Source organism: Camellia sinensis, chromosome 4, assembly GCF_055761805.1.
Source record: "Camellia sinensis isolate YWXY chromosome 4, ASM5576180v1, whole genome shotgun sequence".
Classification (NCBI taxonomy): domain Eukaryota; kingdom Viridiplantae; phylum Streptophyta; class Magnoliopsida; order Ericales; family Theaceae; genus Camellia; species Camellia sinensis.
This window is the reverse complement of record NC_138964.1, coordinates 89,690,179-89,711,950: the sequence shown is the minus strand read 5'-3', so window position 1 is coordinate 89,711,950 and position 21,772 is coordinate 89,690,179.

Below are 21,772 nucleotides of genomic sequence, written 5' to 3'. Positions count from 1 at the left end.
TGAATAATTTATTGAGAATTTCTTGGGAATTTAATTAGTAATTTACTTAGAATTTACTAAGTAATTTACTGGGAATTTATTGAGAATTTTTTAAGTAATTTACTTTATAATTTATTGAGAATTTCTGGGAATTTACTGAGAATTTTGATGAGAATTTATTGAGTAATTTACCGAGTAATTTACTAGGAATTTACTGAGTGATTTACTCGGAATTTATAGAGTAATTTACTAAGAATTTAATGAGCAATTTACGGAGATTTTATTAAGTAATTTACCGTGAAATTATGAAAAATTTACATCGAATTTTCTTAATAATTTATTGCGAATTTACTAGGAATTTACTGAATAATTTACTGAGAATTTCTTGGGAATTTAATTAGTAATTTACTGAGAATTACTAAGTAATTTACTGAGAATTTACTGGGAATTTATTTAGAATTTTCTAAGTAATTTACTTCACAATTAACTAAGAATTTTCTGAGAATTTATTGAGTAATTTAATGAGAATTTACTGAGCATTTTACTTAGCAATTTACTGGGTAATGTTCTGAGCAATTTATTGAGAATTCAATGAGTAATTTACTGAGATTTTATTGAGTAATTTACCGTGAAATTATGAAAAATTTACTTTGAATTTATTAGGAATTTACTGAGTAATTAATATAGAATTTATTGAATAATTTACTGAGAATTTCTTGGGAATTTAATTAGTAATTTACTGAGAATTTACTAAGTAATTTACTGGAAATTTATTGAGAATTTTTTAAGTAATTTACTTCATAATTTACTGAGAATTTTCTGGGAATTTACTGAGTAATTTAATGAGAATTTACTGAGTAATTTACCGAGTAATTTACTGAGTAATTTAGTTAGCAATTTACTTTGTAATGTTCTGAGTAATTTACTGAGAATTGAATAAGTAATTTACTGAGATTTTAATGAGTAATTTACCGTGAAATTATGAAAAATTTACTTCAAATTTTCTAAATAATTTACTGAGGATTTACTAGGAATTTACTGAGTAATTAATTGAGAATTTACTGAATAATTTACTGAGAATTTCTTGGGAATTTAATTAGTAATTTACTGAGAATTTACTGGGAATTTATTAAGAATTTTCTAAGTAATTTACTTGATAATTTGCTGAGAATTTTCTAGAAATTTACTAAGTAATTTAAGGAGAATTTACTGAGTAATTTACTTAGCAATTTATTGGGTAATGTTCTGAGTAATTTATCGAGAATTCAATGAGTAATTTACTAAGATTTTATTGAGTAATTTGCCGAGAAATTATGGAAAATTTACTTCGAATTTTCCAAATAATTGACTGAGGATTTACTATAAATTTACTGAGTAATTAATTGAGAATTTACTGAATAATTTACTGAGAATTTCTTGAGAATTTAATTTGTAATTTACTGAGCATTACTAAGTAATTTACTGAGAATTTACTGGGAATTTATTGAGAATTTTCTAAGTAATTTACTTCATAATTTACTGGGAATTTTCTGGAAAATTACTGAGTAATTTAATGAGAATTTACTGAGTAATTTACTTAGCAGTTTACAAGGTAATGTTCTGAGTAATTTACGGAGAATTCAATGAGTAATTTACTGAGTTTTTATTGAGTAATTTAACTTGAAAGTGTGGAAAATTTACTTTGAATTTTCTAAATAATTTACTGAGAATTTACTAGGAATTTACTGAGTAATTAATTGGGAATTTACTGAATAATTTACTGAGAATTTCTTGGGAATTTAATTTGTAATTTACCGAGAATTTACTAAGTAATTTACTGAGAATTTTCTAAGAATTTACTGAGTAATTTAACAAGTAATTTACTTGAAATTTACTGATTGATTTACTCAAAATTTACTGAGGAATTTACTTATCACTTTACAGGGTAATGTTCTGAGTAATTTACCAAGAATTTAATGAATAATTCACTGAGATTTTATTGAGTAATGTAGCGTGAAATTATTAAAAATTTACTTCGACTTTTCTATATAATTTACTGAGGATATATTCGAAATGTACTGAGTAATTAATTGAGAATTTACTGAATAATTTACTAAGAATTTCTTGTTAATTTAATTAGTAATTTACATAGAATTTACAAAGTAATTTGCTAGGAATTTACTGGAATTTATTGAGAATTGTCTAAGTAATTTACTTTATAATTTACTGAGAATTTACTGAGTAATTTACTGAGAATTTACTGAGTATTTTACCGTGTAATTTACTGGAAATTTACTGAGTGATTTATTCAGAATTTACTGAGTTATTTTCTTAGCAATTTACTGGGTAATGTTCTGAGTGATTTACTGGGAATTCAATGAGTAATTTACTGAGATTTTATTGAGTAATTTACCGTGAAATTATGAAAAATTTACTTCGAATTTTCTAAATAATTTACTTTGGATTTACTAGGAATTACTGAGTTATTAATTGAGAATTTACTGAATAATTTACTGAGAATTTCATGAGAATTTAATTAGTAATTTCCTGAGAATTACTAAGTAATTTACTGGGAATTTATTGAGAATTTTCTAAGTAATTTACTTCATATTTTACTGAGAATTTTCTGGGAATTTACTGAATAATTTATTGAGAATTCAATGAGTAATTTACTGAGATTTTATTGAGTAATTTACCGTGAAATTATGAAAAATTTACTTCAATTTTTCTAAATAATTTACTGAGGATTTACTAGGAATTTACTGAGTAATTAATTAAGAATTTACTGAATAATTTACAGAGAATTTCTTGGGAATTTAATAAGTAATTTACTGAGATTTTTTTGGGAATTTACTTAGTAATTTAATGAGAATTTACTGAGTAATTTATCGAGTAATTTACTGGGAATTTACTGAGTGATTTACTCAGAATTTACTGAACAATTTACCCGCAATTTACTGGGCAATGTTCTGAGTAATTTACGGAGAATTCAATGAGTAATTTACTGATATTTTATTGACTAATTTACCGTAAAACTATGAAAAATTTAGTTCGATTTTTCTAAATAATTTACTGAGGATTTACTAGAAATTTACAGATTAGTTAATTGAGAATTTACTGAATAATTTACTGAGAATTTCTTGGGAATTTAATATGTAATTTACGGAAAATTTACTAAGTGATTTACTGAGAATTTACTTGGAATTTATTAAGAATTTTCTAAGTAATTTACTTCATAATTTACTGAGAATTTTCTTTGAATTTACTGAGTAATTTAATTAGAATTTGCTGAGTAATTTACTGGGAATTTACTGAGTGATTTGCTCGGAATTTACTGAGTAATTTACTTAGCAATTTACTAGGCAATGTTCTGAGTAATTTATCAAGAATTCAATGAGTAATTTACAGAGATTTTATTGAGTAATTTACTAAGAAATTATGAAAAATTTACTTCGAATTTTCTAAATAATTTACTAAGGATTTACTAGGAATTTACTGAATAATTTACTGAGGATTTCTTGGGAATTTAATTAATAATTTACTGAGAATTTACAGGGAATTTATTGAGAATTTTCTAAGTAATTTACTTCATAATTTACTGAGAATTTTTTGGGAATTTACTGAGTAATTTAATGAGAATTTACTGAGTAATTTACTTAGCAGTTTAATAGGTAATTTTCTGAGTAATTTATCGAGAATTCAATGAGTAATTTACTGAGATTTTCTTGAGTAATTCACCTTGAAATTATGAAAAATTTACTTCGAATTTTCTAAATAATTTACTGAGGATTTACTACGAATTTACTAAGTAATTAATTTAGAATTTACCGAATAATTTACTGAGAATTTATTGGGAATTTAATTAGTTATTCACCGAGAATTTACTAAGTAATTTACTGAGAAATTTTTGGGAATTTACTGAGTAATGTAATGAGAATTTACTGAGTAATTTAACGAGTAATTTATTGGGAATTTACTGATTGATTTACTCAAAATTTACTGAGCAATTTACTTATCAATTTACAGGGTAATGTTCTGAGGAATTTACTGAGAATTCAATGAGTAATTTACTGAGATTTTATAGAGTAATTTACCGTGAAATTATGAAAAATTTACTTTGAATTTTCCAAATAATTTATTGAGGATATACTAGGAATTTACTGAGTAATTAATTGAGAATTTACTGAATAATTTACTGAGAATTTACGGGGAATTTATTGAGAATTTTCTAAGTAATTTACTTTATAATTTACTGAAAATTTTCTGCGAATTTACTGAGTAATTAAATAAGAATTTACTGAGTAATTTACCGAGTAATTTACTGGGAATTTACTGAGTTATTTACTCGAAATTTACTGAGTAATTTACTTAGCAATTTACTGGGTAATGTTCTAAGTGATTTACTAAGAATTCAATGAGTAAGTTACTGAGATTTTATTGAGTAATTTACCGTGAAATAATGAAAAATTTACTTCAAATTTTCTAAATTATTTACAGAGGATTTACTAGGAATTTACTGAGTAATTAACTGAGAATTTACTGAAAAATTTACTGAGAATTTCTTGGGAATTTAATTAGTAATTTACTGAGAATTTATAGGAAATTTATTGAGAATTTTCTAAGTAATTTACTTTATAATTTACAGAGAATTTTCAACGAATTTACTGAGTAATTAAATGAGAATTTACTGAGTAATTTATTGGGAATTTACTGAGTGATTTACTCAGAATTTACTGAGTAATTTACTTAGCAATTTACTGGGTAATGTTCTGAGTGATTTACTGAGAATTCAATGAGTAATTTACTGAGATTTTATTGTGTAATTTACCGTGAAATTATGAAAATTTACTTTGAATTTTCTAAATAATTTACTGAGGATTTACTAGGAATTTACTGAGTAATTAATTGAGAATTTACTGAATAATTTACTGAGAATTTATTGGGAATTTAATTAGTAATTTACTGAGAATTTGCGGGGAATTTATTGAGAATTTTCTATGTAATTTACTTTATAATTTACTTTGAATTTTCTGCGAATTTACTAAGTAATTAAATGAGAATTTACTGAGTAATTGACCGTGTAATTTACTGGGAATTTACTGAGTGATTTACTCGGAATTTACTGAGTAATTTACTTAGCAATTTACTGGGTAATGTTCTGAGTGATTTACTGAGAATTCACTGAGTAATTTACTGAGATTTTATTGAGTAATTTATCGTGAAATTATGAAAAATTTACTTCGAATTTTCTAAATAATTTACTGAGGATTTACTAGGAATTTACTAAGTAATTAATTGAGAATTTACCGAATAATTTACTTAGAATTTCTTGGGAATTTAATTAGTAATTTACTGGAAATTTATTGAGAATTTTCTAAGTAATTTACTTCATAATTTATTGAGAATTTTCTTGAAATTTACTGAGTAATTTAATGAGAATTTATTGAGTAATTTACTTAGCAATTTACTGGGAAATGTTCTGAGTAATTTATCGAGAAATCAATGAGTAATTTACTGAGATTTTCTTGAGTAATTTATCGAGAAATTATGAAAAATTTACTTTGAATTTTCGAAATAATTTACTGAGGGTTTACTAGGAATTTACTGAGTAATTAATTGAGAGTTTACTGAATAATTTACTGAGAATTTCTTGGAAATTTATTGAGAAGTTTCTAAGTAATTTACTTCATAATTTACTACGAATTTTCTAGGAATTTACTGAGTAATTTAATGAGAATTTACTGAGTAATTTACTTAGCAATTTACGGGGTAATGTTCTGAGTAATTTACTGAGAATTCAGTGAGTAATTTACTGAGATTTTCTTGAGTAATTCTCCTTGAAATTATGAAAAATTTACTTCGAATTTTCTAAATAATTTACTGAGGATTTACTACGAATTTACTGAGTAATTAATTTAGAATTTACTGAATAATTTACTTAGAATTTCTTGGGAATTTAATTAGTAATTTACCGAGAATTTACTAAGTAATTTACTGAGAAATTTTTGGGAATTTACTGAGTAATTTAATGAGAATTTACTGAGTAATTTAATGAGTAATTTACAGGGAATTTACTGATTGATTTACTCAAAATTTACTGAGCAATTTACTTATCAATTTACAAGGTAATGTTCTGAGTAATTTACCGAGAATTCAATGAGTAATTTACTGATATTTTATTGAGTAATTTATCGTGAAATTATTAAAAATTTACTTCGAATTTTCCATATAATTTACTGAGGATATACTAGGAATTTACTGAGTAATTAATTGAGAATTTACTGAATAATTTACTGAGAATTTCTTGGTACTTTAATTAGTAATTTGCTTAGAATTTACTAAGTAATTTACTGAGAATTTATTGAGAATTTTCTAAGTAATTTACTCTATAATTTATTGAGAATTTTCTACGAATTTACTGAGTAATTAAATGAGAATTTACTGAGTAATTTACCGAGTAATTTACTGGGAATTTACTGAGTGATTTACTCGAAATTTTCTGAGTAATTTACTTAGCAATGTACTGGGTAATGTTCTGAGTGATTTACTGAGAATTCAATGAGTAATTTACTGAGATTTTATTGAGTAATTTACCGTGAAATAATGAAAAATTTACTTCGAATTTTCTAAATAATTTACTGGGGATTTACTAGGAATTTACTGAATAATTTACTGAGAATTTACAAGGAATTTATTGAGAATTTTCTTAGTAATTTACTTTATAATTTACTGAGAATTTTCTGAGTAATTAAATGAGAAATTACTGAGTAATTGACCGAGTAATTTACTGGGAATTTACTGAGTTATTTACTCGTAATTTACTGAGTAGTTTACTTAGCAATTTACTAGGTAATATTCTGAGTGATTTATTGAGAATTCAATGAGTAATTTACTGAGATTTTATTGAGTAATTTACCAGGAAATTATGAAAAATTTACTTCAAATTTTCTAAATAATTTACTGAGGATTTACTAGGAATTTACTGAGTAATTAATTGAGAATTTACTAAATAATTTACTGAGAATTTCTTGGAAATTTAATCAGTAATTTACAGAGAATTTACTGGAAATTTATTGAGAATTTTCTACGTAATTTACTTCATAATTTATTGAGAATTTTCTAGAAATTTACTGAGTAATTTAATGGGAATTTACTGAGTAATTTAACGAGTAATTTTGTCACGACCCGAACCCGCCCCCATGGGTTAAGGACGTAACCGGCCAGTAATCCTAGGATTACCTACGGCCTCAAACCAAAACAGACTTAACACATCAGAGTAAAGGGGCCAAAAGGGAAGCAAAATTTAAAACTTTGTCCATAGAGCTGTGCTTACATGGCACATCAAAAACAAACCATACATATGTATGTTAATAACTCACAACAGAAACATAGCGACATAGGTTCTGTATAGACAGGATCATCCAAAACTAAGTCAACCCATAAAAACTATAAGCAGACACATACAAAACTTCGCCAACCTGACAAAATGTAAATACATAACAAAAGGGCGAAGACGGGTCTCGTGCGTGAGACACAAGGGCTGACTCTCTCAAAACCTTAGTTGTTCCATACAGACTTCACTGAGACTGGGTCTGGATTTCTCTTGGCTCACCTACAAACACATGAATGAGCGTGAGCGATAGCCCAGTGAATAATATCAAATCAAATACAGAAGTTACATAACAATGTAGAACAACATGTTCCAAACGGCCTTAGGCCCAATTCATATTTCCATTTAACAGATATATAACTATACGAGATTCAAATCAAGTGACTGTAGTTCCAAACATTCTGGCCTTTGGCCCATTCAGATTTCCATTCATGTCAAAACGGCCTTCGGCCCGTTCATTTACGTCAAAACGGCCTTCGGCCCATTCATTTCTATCAAAACGACCTTCGGTCCATTCATTTACGTCAAAACGGCCTTCGGCCCATACATTCATGTCAAAACGGCCTTCGGCCCACTCATTTCTATCAAATCGACCTTCGGTCCATTCATTTCTGTCAAAACGGCCTTCGGCCCACTCATTCATGTCAAAACGACCTTCGGTCCATTCATTTCTGTCAAAACGGCCTTCGGCCCACTCATTCATGTCAAAACGACCTTCGGTCCACTCATTTCTATCAAATCGACCTTCGGTCCATTCATTTCTGTCAAAACGGCCTTCGGCCCACTCATTCATGTTAAAACGACCTTCGGTCCACTCATTTCTATCAGAACGACCTTCGGTCCATTTATGTTCATCAAAACGACCTTTGGTCCATTTATGTTTATCAGAACGACCTTTGGTCCATTTGTGTTTATCAAAACGACCTTGGGTCCATTTATGTTTATTCATATCAGACTTACGTCCATAATCCCAATTTAGCAATTCATAAAGCGTATAAGGGAATAGACAATTGGACATTCACAAGCATTCAAATATCGATGTTACTCACAGTGATCGGCTTGTGGATTCGTCCTGGAGCTTGACCCTACACATTCCATGAACACAAAAGGGTCATTAACCATTCAATCCGTTCCTTAATTCACATATTCCTCTTTAGGCTTTATTCTTATCTTATCAACTCATTTACAATGCTTAACATATGCCTAAGAGTGCTTATAAGTGAAAGAGAACGGGAAACGAAACACAGAACGCATGAACAAAATTTCAGAAAATAGGGTACCCGCTCGAGCGTGGACTTCCCCGCTCGAGCGGACCCTATAGGCCTGCAAAAGTGTTGGTTGCATCAAAAATATGCTCGAGTGTTAAATAGGGCGCTCGAGCGGAAGGCCTGTCAAGGCAGCTCCCCCGCTCGAGCGTGAATTACCCCGCTCGAGCGGACATCAAGTCTGCAAAAAGTGCTGGGAGCACGCATTTCCCGCTCGAGCGTCAGGTTCCCCGCTCGAGCGGACCTCAAAATTCTGGAAAACCCAGAACTGTGTTCTTGAGCTCCAATTCGATTTTCCAGCTACATCACTTGCATGCAATGGCCCAAATCTCAAATTAATCATGCTAACATGACACCAATGCAAGATTACAACATTAGGAAGCTCATTTTCTTGATTTATCTACATGCATGTCTCAAAACATGTCAAACTCAACATCAACATAACAAACTCATGCATTCAAGCTCATATCTTCTCAAATTGTACATGCATGTGATCTATTAGCCACATTCCCAACTTAGATGGCACAAATGATGAGTATAACATGAGCTTCAATTGAAATTGTACATGGATTATACATTCTCATGCTCAAACATGCAAATTCAAGGTACTTACTTACATGCATGCACATAATGGCCTACAATTCAACCAAACCAATTCATTTTCCTCATGACTAAGCTAAATCATGTTCTTGACCATTATTCCAACTTGAATTCACAAAATTTCAACTTAATACCTATGGATTCACTTACCAAGGAGCTTTAATCTCCCCAATTTAGCAATACTTGAGCTAAATCTCCAAAAGGTCCAAGTCTTGAACCACAAATGCACAATTCTCTCCTCTCTCTCTCTCCACCGCCGGCTCTCTGTCTCTTTCTTAGAGAGTTGGTCAGCCCCAAAATGAAGATAAGGAGGAGGGAAGTTGAGTGTATAGCCCTTTCCATACTTTCCCACTAGCTCAATTTAATAATAACAAATAATTGGGCACCAAATCACCAATTTAATCAACTTAATCTGGTCAGAATTAATTTTTCAATTAAATTTCACCGTAGGCTCTAGAAATTATGCCAACCACAGTGGCGTAATCAATTTCGGGTTCTGTGGCGGATAAGGTCCTCAATTTAATTTCCAGAGCAGATTATTCAAACAGATATTCCTACGGTGAACAGGTAGAATTCCAAAGTCGCATATATTCACATAATGGCATACAAAAATCATATCAAAACACATAATCACATCATGTTAAGGTCCAATTAACATATTACGGAACAGGGGTATTACAGTCTTCCCCCCTTTAGGAAGTTTGGTCCTCCAAACTTAATTTACCTGTAGCCGAAAATAATTCGGAATACTTTCTTATTCAACGGTTCCATTTTTTTTTTTGATAGCCACTTACTTAGCCCCAAAGTCAAACAAAACTCAGTTCTTACTCAGTCAGAGACTTACCTTTTCTTCCATACAAGGCCTGTATGGTGCCATACCGAAACTAGAGTGTAAGCCGTCGTCGTGAGCAAGGTCTGCCAACGATGGATAGATCTTTCCAATTCCTCGAAAATCTAAAGTACACATTTGGAGCATTTCTCCCAGAGTCTAACAAGTTCTTTCTGATCATACATCAATTTGCGGATGGAAAAACAGCGCCGAATCATAATTCAGTTTCGTATCAAATTCATAATTTGTCCAGATCATATACAGAAATCATAAGTCATGATTAAGTTTACGTGACACATTCATTAGCATTAACAGAACAGAACAGAACGGAACAGAACAGAACAGAACATATACACGTGAGGTTACGAATAACCAGTTCCATAAGGGAACCTCCGGGTTCGGATAACATAACAGAACAGAAGCTGAGCCCCCCATTGCCTCTTGAAGGCTTTTCAGAATTCAAACACATTTTAGAATTTCTGTCTAAACAATAGATACTGGGACCCCATGCAACCGAGCGATCTTATCGATGTAAACAGTGGCTAGTCTACAAGCATCATACAAAATTTTATAGGGAGAAATGGGCAACTTCAATAATTTTACCTACAATAACCCAAATGGGACTTACACCTTGGGTACTCAAGGTAGCCCCACAACGAAATTCGTAGCCACATATTCCCATTTCCATTCCAAAATGGGGAGAGGTTGAAATAACCCCGCCACTATCTGAAATTCAACTTCAACCTGTTGGCACCGAAAAATATTTAGACATATTCACCAACTGACCTCTTCAAGGTAGGTCACCAACATATTTATTTCAATGTCAGCTAACTTTATCACAGAAGTTCGGTCTATTCCGTGTCACAAAAGTTCAATTCATTCTTCAATAATTCCCCAATTCACAATCTGATTCGGTATTTAGTCCAGTGGCTCATCACAATTATCCAAGGTCAATTAAAAGTCTTCAGGAATATAAGGTGGATCCAGATACTGATTCCCGAAACAACAAAGGTAACATCGAAGTAATTACCCACACAATACACATAGCGTAATACTGATTGTAAAGTACAATAACATCGAAGCAGGCAATTTCTGACATAATACACATGTTCTCAATTCATTCAACAGTTTACAGTTCACAATTCAGTTCAATATTCAATTCCCTGTTCTATCGAGTCTTTCCACATTATCTGATAGTCATCAAAAGCATAAGGCAATTCATATATAAACCTCCATAATGGCAAAGGTAGTATCAAAGGAGTCAATCACATGTTAAGCACAATTTACACATCCTCAGGGCCCCAATTACAGAATATAATGGCGCTGGGCAGGCGTTCACAAGGTGTACTGAATTCGCACACTTATGGATAATCAGGATTTTTCAAAGCTTCTTGGATGTCTATAACATCTGCATAATACCAAAGGATGACATTCCGGACAAAACAAAGGAATAATCGTCTCGGAATCAAGCACACCTGTTCACAACCGTCGGTGGCCGACTCGAGATCGATTAGTCAAACCCACCCGTACGAAACCATCGGTGGCAAAAGGTATCTCGATCAAAGGTGCTACATAGGCTTAGCGTCCCCTAGCACGAAAGGACGCCCCAAGAATGTCATCAAAACAAACATAATACCACTCATCGTAACCTGATCTTCCAAAATCCGATAACACTGAAGCAACCACTCTCCCTTACAAAACATGTTCTGACCAGTCAAAGACAAATGTTCAGTATTGCTCAAAATCAAATCAGTCTACCGTCATCGGTTCCCATAGCGTCAAACAAACAAAATGGAACAACACTCCTTACGACACCCAATCACGGGGTTTGTACAATTCGATTTGTTTTTAACACGTATGTTCTCAATAGTTGGGGATTGGTTCTCAACGGTGTTCATAGTTAGATCAATCTGTTGACAGCCCACAAAAGGTCTTTCAAATAAATCAAGTATCCCAAACGGATTCAAGTTTTGGGTCCATCAGTTTTCCTGCCAATAATAATCTGGTCATTTATTCATAGACAATTCTTAACCCCCTTTTACAAAATCAACTTTGATAGAGGTTCTTATCAATCAACCCAAGCAAAGGTCTTGTCAGATTAAATCAAACAAAGGTCCTGTCAAATTATATCCAATGAGGGTTCTATCGGGTCAATTCAGACAAAGGTTCTATTGGATCAAGTCAGATAGAAGTTTTCTCAAATAGGGTACATTTGATTCTGTAAAGCTCACTTCGTTTGTTTAGGCACATGGTTGATAGTTTCACAACTGCCCTAAATTTATCAGTTCTCAAGGTCGTATCAGAATCATTCATCACAACTGTTCATATCAAAGTGTTTCGAATCACGTATAATACGGTATTGTCCACATAAGTTCAGGTATAGTTACATAAGCATGCAAGTGTTCATATCAAGAGGTACGTATCATAATCAGTATAGCAGTTCCCAAATAAGCCTTATATGCAAGAACATGGTGCACAGTAATACATTATACAAAGTTCCTCGGGTACACATAGTATGGGATTGTTACGCAAAAGTTCCAAATTAGTCACATCACCCAGTCAACTTTCTACCAATCAAAACATATGGTCTCACAATTATAGAGTTCATCATTTAGGGCGCTCAACTTGGTCACACGATTACAGAATCATAATTCCAGTGGTTTAGTCATTGAAGACGGTAACCTAATAAATCACCCTGAGCATAGGTGTAGATATATATATGTGCATGTGCAGAGTCAATTAATATCTCAAAACGTATTTCACAAATTTCCTAAACGGGGCATATACCTCCAATGAATACAGTCTCGATCATGTGGGTCTAACCAATCTAGATACACATGCAGCAGATATGAAATATATGCCGATCCGAATCAAATAATATCCCAAGCGAAGATGTACAAACGTACTAATTCAGAATCAATCAACACATAAGCATTCATTTGTAAACAGTATAGATACCTGGGATAATGGTTACAACATTCTGAGTGCTTTCTGGAATGAGTGTGATTACTCCATCCTGAGTAGCAATTCCTACCACTGGTACGGATTTAGCCAAGGCAGAGGATTCATTCACATTTCGTTCAATCCGGGGACAGTTCCTTGCCGTATGGTCCATTTTACCATATCTATAACGAGCCCCAGAAGTCTGATAACAAACTCTTCGGTGTTTCTCACACTGGTGGTGGCAAAGGTTCTTGCCGTAGCGACAACTGACGCAGTTGTCTCAAGATCTCTGCCAATTCTTGTACTACTTTTTCCGGACTATCAAGTCGGGCTGTGGAAGAACCTTCCAACCCGTATGCCCTTAATTTGCCCATACTCTACACAAATTCTTATCAAACTTTACCAAATACTGGGATGTCCAATACAAAAATAAACACATAGTCACATTCGTATATAGACACGTCTTTATATTCTCATTTCACATACCGTACGTAATTAATCACATACGTAACAAATAATTACATACTTATCAGATATCGCATGTTGAACATTTACTAAGTAATTATATACTCAAATCATGTTCATATTTCACATAGACACCCGTAGGCAGAATTGAATGCACATAAACAAATTTTCATGTTTCATATATTCATGTATGTGCATTATAACAAAACAAACTTGTTATACACATTAGTGTAACAATTTATATCTCATATTCGAATCATGTGTGGTACTTCCTCTAGCGTGACATATCATGTTGGTCAAGCATATCAGCATATCTCATACATAGGCCACGGTATTGTTTCCCCCGGGCGAGGGCCTGTGCCACGGTATTATTTCCCCCGAGCTAGGGCCTCATGACCATAAGCCACAGTATTATGTCCCCTGGGCGAGGGCCTCTACTAAGGATACCACAATTATGTTCAAGGAAAATTTTGAACAATCATTAATGCATACAAAACATAGCATTTCAGGAGACTTGTCATTTCACATCATTAGAAAATAATTAAGGCTAAACATAACCTTATAGAGTTCTTATTCACCATCTGATTCAACTTGCATTATACTTTATACAAAAATTCACAAGTATGCATGTAACAAGGAGCATACATATTCAGGTAATTTGCAATGCAAGTAATTCACAACTTATAACTTACAATTGTTCATATCAAAACATTTAAGCATATAATCAATGCTTCCAAATTCATATTTATCACATGAATGCATCCTAGATCTTATCTAGACGCTTATTGCTCTTTTTGGACAAGCGCGTGAGTTATTAACTCGTGCTCTGATACCACTCTGTCACGACCCGAACCCGCCCCCATGGGTTAAGGACGTAACCGGCCAGTAATCCTAGGATTACCTACGGCCTCAAACCAAAACAGACTTAACACATCAGAGTAAAGGGGCCAAAAGGGAAGCAAAATTTAAAACTTTGTCCATAGAGCTGTGCTTATATGGCACATCAAAAACAAACCATACATATGTACGTTAATAACTCACAACAGAAACATAGCGACATAGGTTCTGTACAGACAGGATCATCCAAAACTAAGTCAACCCATAAAAACTATAAGCAGACACATACAAAACTTCGCCAACCTGACAAAATGTAAATACATAACAAAAGGGCGAAGACGGGTCTCGTGCGTGAGACACAAGGGCTGACTCTCTCAAAACCTTAGTTGTTCCATACAGACTTCACTGAGACTGGGTCTGGACTTCTCTTGGCTCACCTACAAACACATGAATGAGCGTGAGCGATAGCCCAGTGAATAATATCAAATCAAATACAGAAGTTACATAACAATGTAGAACAACATGTTCCAAACGGCCTTAGGCCCAATTCATATTTCCATTTAACAGATATATAACTATACGAGATTCAAATCAAGTGACTGTAGTTCCAAACATTCTGGCCTTTGGCCCATTCAGATTTCCATTCATGTCAAAACGGCCTTCGGCCCGTTTATTTACGTCAAAACGGCCTTCGGCCCATTCATTTCTATCAAAACGACCTTCGGTCCATTCATTTACGTCAAAACGGCCTTCGGCCCATACATTCATGTCAAAACGGCCTTCGGCCCACTCATTTCTATCAAATCGACCTTCGGTCCATTCATTTCTGTCAAAACGGCCTTCGGCCCACTCATTCATGTCAAAACGACCTTCGGTCCACTCATTTCTATCAGAACGACCTTCGGTCCATTCATTTCTGTCAAAACGGCCTTCGGCCCACTCATTCATGTCAAAACGACCTTCGGTCCACTCATTTCTATCAAATCGACCTTCGGTCCATTCATTTCTGTCAAAACGGCCTTCGGCCCACTCATTCATGTCAAAACGACCTTCGGTCCACTCATTTCTATCAGAACGACCTTCGGTCCATTTATGTTCATCAAAACGACCTTTGGTCCATTTATGTTTATCAGAACGACCTTTGGTCCATTTGTGTTTATCAAAACGACCTTGGGTCCATTTATGTTTATTCATATCAGACTTACGTCCATAATCCCAATTTTGCAATTCATAAAGCGTATAAGGGAATAGACAATTGGACATTCACAAGCATTCAAATATCGATGTTACTCACAGTGATCGGCTTGTGGATTCGTCCTGGAGCTTGACCCTACACATTCCATGAACACAAAAGGGTCATTAACCATTCAATCCGTTCCTTAATTCACATATTCCTCTTTAGGCTTTATTCTTATCTTATCAACTCATTTACAATGCTTAACATATGCCTAAGAGTGCTTATAAGTGAAAGAGAACGGGAAACGAAACACAGAACGCATGAACAAAATTTCAGAAAACAGGGTACCCGCTCGAGCGTGGACTTCCCCGCTCGAGCGGACCCTATAGGCCTGCAAAAGTGTTGGTTGCATCAAAAATATGCTCGAGTGTTAAATAGGGCGCTCGAGCGGAAGGCCTGTCAAGGCAGCTCCCCCGCTCGAGCGTGAATTACCCCGCTCGAGCGGACATCAAGTCTGCAAAAAGTGCTGGGAGCACGCATTTCCCGCTCGAGCGTCAGGTTCCCCGCTCGAGCGGACCTCAAAATTCTGGAAAACCCAGAACTGTGTTCTTGAGCTCCAATTCGATTTTCCAGCTACATCACTTGCATGCAATGGCCCAAATCTCAAATTAATCATGCTAACATGACACCAATGCAAGATTACAACATTAGGAAGCTCATTTTCTTGATTTATCTACATGCATGTCTCAAAACATGTCAAACTCAACATCAACATAACAAACTCATGCATTCAAGCTCATATCTTCTCAAATTGTACATGCATGTGATCTATTAGCCACATTCCCAACTTAGATGGCACAAATGATGAGTATAACATGAGCTTCAATTGAAATTGTACATGGATTATACATTCTCATGCTCAAACATGCAAATTCAAGGTACTTACTTACATGCATGCACATAATGGCCTACAATTCAACCAAACCAATTCATTTTCCTCATGACTAAGCTAAATCATGTTCTTGACCATTATTCCAACTTGAATTCACAAAATTTCAACTTAATACCTATGGATTCACTTACCAAGGAGCTTTAATCTCCCCAATTTAGCAATACTTGAGCTAAATCTCCAAAAGGTCCAAGTCTTGAACCACAAATGCACAATTCTCTCCTCTCTCTCTCTCCACCGCCGGCTCTCTGTCTCTTTCTTAGAGAGTTGGTCAGCCCCAAAATGAAGATAAGGAGGAGGGAAGTTGAGTGTATAGCCCTTTCCATACTTTCCCACTAGCTCAATTTAATAATAACAAATAATTGGGCACCAAATCACCAATTTAATCAACTTAATCTGGTCAGAATTAATTTTTCAATTAAATTTCACCGTAGGCTCTAGAAATTATGCCAACCACAGTGGCGTAATCAATTTCGGGTTCTGTGGCGGATAAGGTCCTCAATTTAATTTCCAGAGCAGATTATTCAAACAGATATTCCTACGGTGAACAGGTAGAATTCCAAAGTCGCATATATTCACATAATGGCATACAAAAATCATATCAAAACACATAATCACATCATGTTAAGGTCCAATTAACATATTACGGAACAGGGGTATTACAGTCTTCCCCCCTTTAGGAAGTTTGGTCCTCCAAACTTAATTTACCTGTAGCCGAAAATAATTCGGAATACTTTCTTATTCAACGGTTCCATTTTTTTTTTTGATAGCCACTTACTTAGCCCCAAAGTCAAACAAAACTCAGTTCTTACTCAGTCAGAGACTTACCTTTTCTTCCATACAAGGCCTGTATGGTGCCATACCGAAACTAGAGTGTAAGCCGTCGTCGTGAGCAAGGTCTGCCAACGATGGATAGATCTTTCCAATTCCTCGAAAATCTAAAGTACACATTTGGAGCATTTCTCCCAGAGTCTAACAAGTTCTTTCTGATCATACATCAATTTGCGGATGGAAAAACAGCGCCGAATCATAATTCAGTTTCGTATCAAATTCATAATTTGTCCAGATCATATACAGAAATCATAAGTCATGATTAAGTTTACGTGACACATTCATTAGCATTAACAGAACAGAACAGAACGGAACAGAACAGAACATATACACGTGAGGTTACGAATAACCAGTTCCATAAGGGAACCTCCGGGTTCGGATAACATAACAGAACAGAAGCTGAGCCCCCCATTGCCTCTTGAAGGCTTTTCAGAATTCAAACACATTTTAGAATTTCTGTCTAAACAATAGATACTGGGACCCCATGCAACCGAGCGATCTTATCGATGTAAACAGTGGCTAGTCTACAAGCATCATACAAAATTTTATAGGGAGAAATGGGCAACTTCAATAATTTTACCTACAATAACCCAAATGGGACTTACACCTTGGGTACTCAAGGTAGCCCCACAACGAAATTCGTAGCCACATATTCCCATTTCCATTCCAAAATGGGGAGAGGTTGAAATAACCCCGCCACTATCTGAAATTCAACTTCAACCTGTTGGCACCGAAAAATATTTAGACATATTCACCAACTGACCTCTTCAAGGTAGGTCACCAACATATTTATTTCAATGTCAGCTAACTTTATCACAGAAGTTCGGTCTATTCCGTGTCACAAAAGTTCAATTCATTCTTCAATAATTCCCCAATTCACAATCTGATTCGGTATTTAGTCCAGTGGCTCATCACAATTATCCAAGGTCAATTAAAAGTCTTCAGGAATATAAGGTGGATCCAGATACTGATTCCCGAAACAACAAAGGTAACATCGAAGTAATTACCCACACAATACACATAGCGTAATACTGATTGTAAAGTACAATAACATCGAAGCAGGCAATTTCTGACATAATACACATGTTCTCAATTCATTCAACAGTTTACAGTTCACAATTCAGTTCAATATTCAATTCCCTGTTCTATCGAGTCTTTCCACATTATCTGATAGTCATCAAAAGCATAAGGCAATTCATATATAAACCTCCATAATGGCAAAGGTAGTATCAAAGGAGTCAATCACATGTTAAGCACAATTTACACATCCTCAGGGCCCCAATTACAGAATATAATGGCGCTGGGCAGGCGTTCACAAGGTGTACTGAATTCGCACACTTATGGATAATCAGGATTTTTCAAAGCTTCTTGGATGTCTATAACATCTGCATAATACCAAAGGATGACATTCCGGACAAAACAAAGGAATAATCGTCTCGGAATCAAGCACACCTGTTCACAACCGTCGGTGGCCGACTCGAGATCGATTAGTCAAACCCACCCGTACGAAACCATCGGTGGCAAAAGGTATCTCGATCAAAGGTGCTACATAGGCTTAGCATCCCCTAGCACGAAAGGACGCCCCAAGAATGTCATCAAAACAAACATAATACCACTCATCGTAACCTGATCTTCCAAAATCCGATAACACTGAAGCAACCACTCTCCCTTACAAAACATGTTCTGACCAGTCAAAGACAAATGTTCAGTATTGCTCAAAATCAAATCAGTCTACCGTCATCGGTTCCCATAGCGTCAAACAAACAAAATGGAACAACACTCCTTACGACACCCAATCACGGGGTTTGTACAATTCGATTTGTTTTTAACACGTATGTTCTCAATAGTTGGGGATTGGTTCTCAACGGTGTTCATAGTTAGATCAATCTGTTGACAGCCCACAAAAGGTCTTTCAAATAAATCAAGTATCCCAAACGGATTCAAGTTTTGGGTCCATCAGTTTTCCTGCCAATAATAATCTGGTCATTTATTCATAGACAATTCTTAACCCCCTTTTACAAAATCAACTTTGATAGAGGTTCTTATCAATCAACCCAAGCAAAGGTCTTGTCAGATTAAATCAAACAAAGGTCCCGTCAAATTATATCCAATGAGGGTTCTATCGGGTCAATTCAGACAAAGGTTCTATTGGATCAAGTCAGATAGAAGTTTTCTCAAATAGGGTACATTTGATTCTGTAAAGCTCACTTCGTTTGTTTAGGCACATGGCTGATAGTTTCACAACTGCCCTAAATTTATCAGTTCTCAAGGTCGTATCAGAATCATTCATCACAACTGTTCATATCAAAGTGTTTCGAATCACGTATAATACGGTATTGTCCACATAAGTTCAGGTATAGTTACATAAGCATGCAAGTGTTCATATCAAGAGGTACGTATCATAATCAGTATAGCAGTTCCCAAATAAGCCTTATATGCAAGAACATGGTGCACAGTAATACATTATACAAAGTTCCTCGGGTACACATAGTATGGGATTGTTACGCAAAAGTTCCAAATTAGTCACATCACCCAGTCAACTTTCTACCAATCAAAACATATGGTCTCACAATTATAGAGTTCATCATTTAGGGCGCTCAACTTGGTCACACGATTACAGAATCATAATTCCAGTGGTTTAGTCATTGAAGACGGTAACCTAATAAATCACCCTGAGCATAGGTGTAGATATATATATGTGCATGTGCAGAGTCAATTAATATATCAAAACGTATTTCACAAATTTCCCAAACGGGGCATATACCTCCAATGAATACAGTCTCGATCATGTGGGTCTAACCAATCTAGATACACATGCAGCAGATATGAAATATATGCCGATCCGAATCAAATAATATCCCAAGCGAAGATGTACAAACGTACTAATTCAGAATCAATCAACACATAAGCATTCATTTGTAAACAGTATAGATACCTGGGATAATGGTTACAACATTCTGAGTGCTTTCTGGAATGAGTGTGATTACTCCATCCTGAGTAGCAATTCCTACCACTGGTACGGATTTAGCCAAGGCAGAGGATTCATTCACATTTCGTTCAATCCGGGGACAGTTCCTTGCCGTATGGTCCATTTTACCATATCTATAACGAGCCCCAGAAGTCTGATAACAAACTCTTCGGTGTTTCTCACACTGGTGGTGGCAAAGGTTCTTGCCGTAGCGACAACTGACGCAGTTGTCTCAAGATCTCTGCCAATTCTTGTACTACTTTTTCCGGACTATCAAGTCGGGCTGTGGAAGAACCTTCCAACCCGTATGCCCTTAATTTGCCCATACTCTACACAAATTCTTATCAAACTTTACCAAATACTGGGATGTCCAATACAAAAATAAACACATAGTCACATTCGTATATAGACACGTCTTTATATTCTCATTTCACATACCGTACGTAATTAATCACATACGTAACAAATAATTACATACTTATCAGATATCGCATGTTGAACATTTACTAAGTAATTATATACTCAAATCATGTTCATATTTCACATAGACACCCGTAGGCAGAATTGAATGCACATAAACAAATTTTCATGTTTCATATATTCATGTATGTGCATTATAACAAAACAAACTTGTTATACACATTAGTGTAACAATTTATATCTCATATTCGAATCATGTGTGGTACTTCCTCTAGCGTGACATATCATGTTGGTCAAGCATATCAGCATATCTCATACATAGGCCACGGTATTGTTTCCCCCGGGCGAGGGCCTGTGCCACGGTATTATTTCCCCCGAGCTAGGGCCTCATGACCATAAGCCACAGTATTATGTCCCCTGGGCGAGGGCCTCTACTAAGGATACCACAATTATGTTCAAGGAAAATTTTGAACAATCATTAATGCATACAAAACATAGCATTTCAGGAGACTTGTCATTTCACATCATTAGAAAATAATTAAGGCTAAACATAACCTTATAGAGTTCTTATTCACCATCTGATTCAACTTGCATTATACTTTATACAAAAATTCACAAGTATGCATGTAACAAGGAGCATACATATTCAGGTAATTTGCAATGCAAGTAATTCACAACTTATAACTTACAATTGTTCATATCAAAACATTTAAGCATATAATCAATGCTTCCAAATTCATATTTATCACATGAATGCATCCTAGATCTTATCTAGACGCTTATTGCTCTTTTTGGACAAGCGCGTGAGTTATTAACTCGTGCTCTGATACCACTCTGTCACGACCCGAACCCGCCCCCATGGGTTAAGGACGTAACCGGCCAGTAATCCTAGGATTACCTACGGCCTCAAACCAAAACAGACTTAACACATCAGAGTAAAGGGGCCAAAAGGGAAGCAAAATTTAAAACTTTGTCCATAGAGCTGTGCTTATATGGCACATCAAAAACAAACCATACATATGTACGTTAATAACTCACAACAGAAACATAGCGACATAGGTTCTGTACAGACAGGATCATCCAAAACTAAGTCAACCCATAAAAACTATAAGCAGACACATACAAAACTTCGCCAACCTG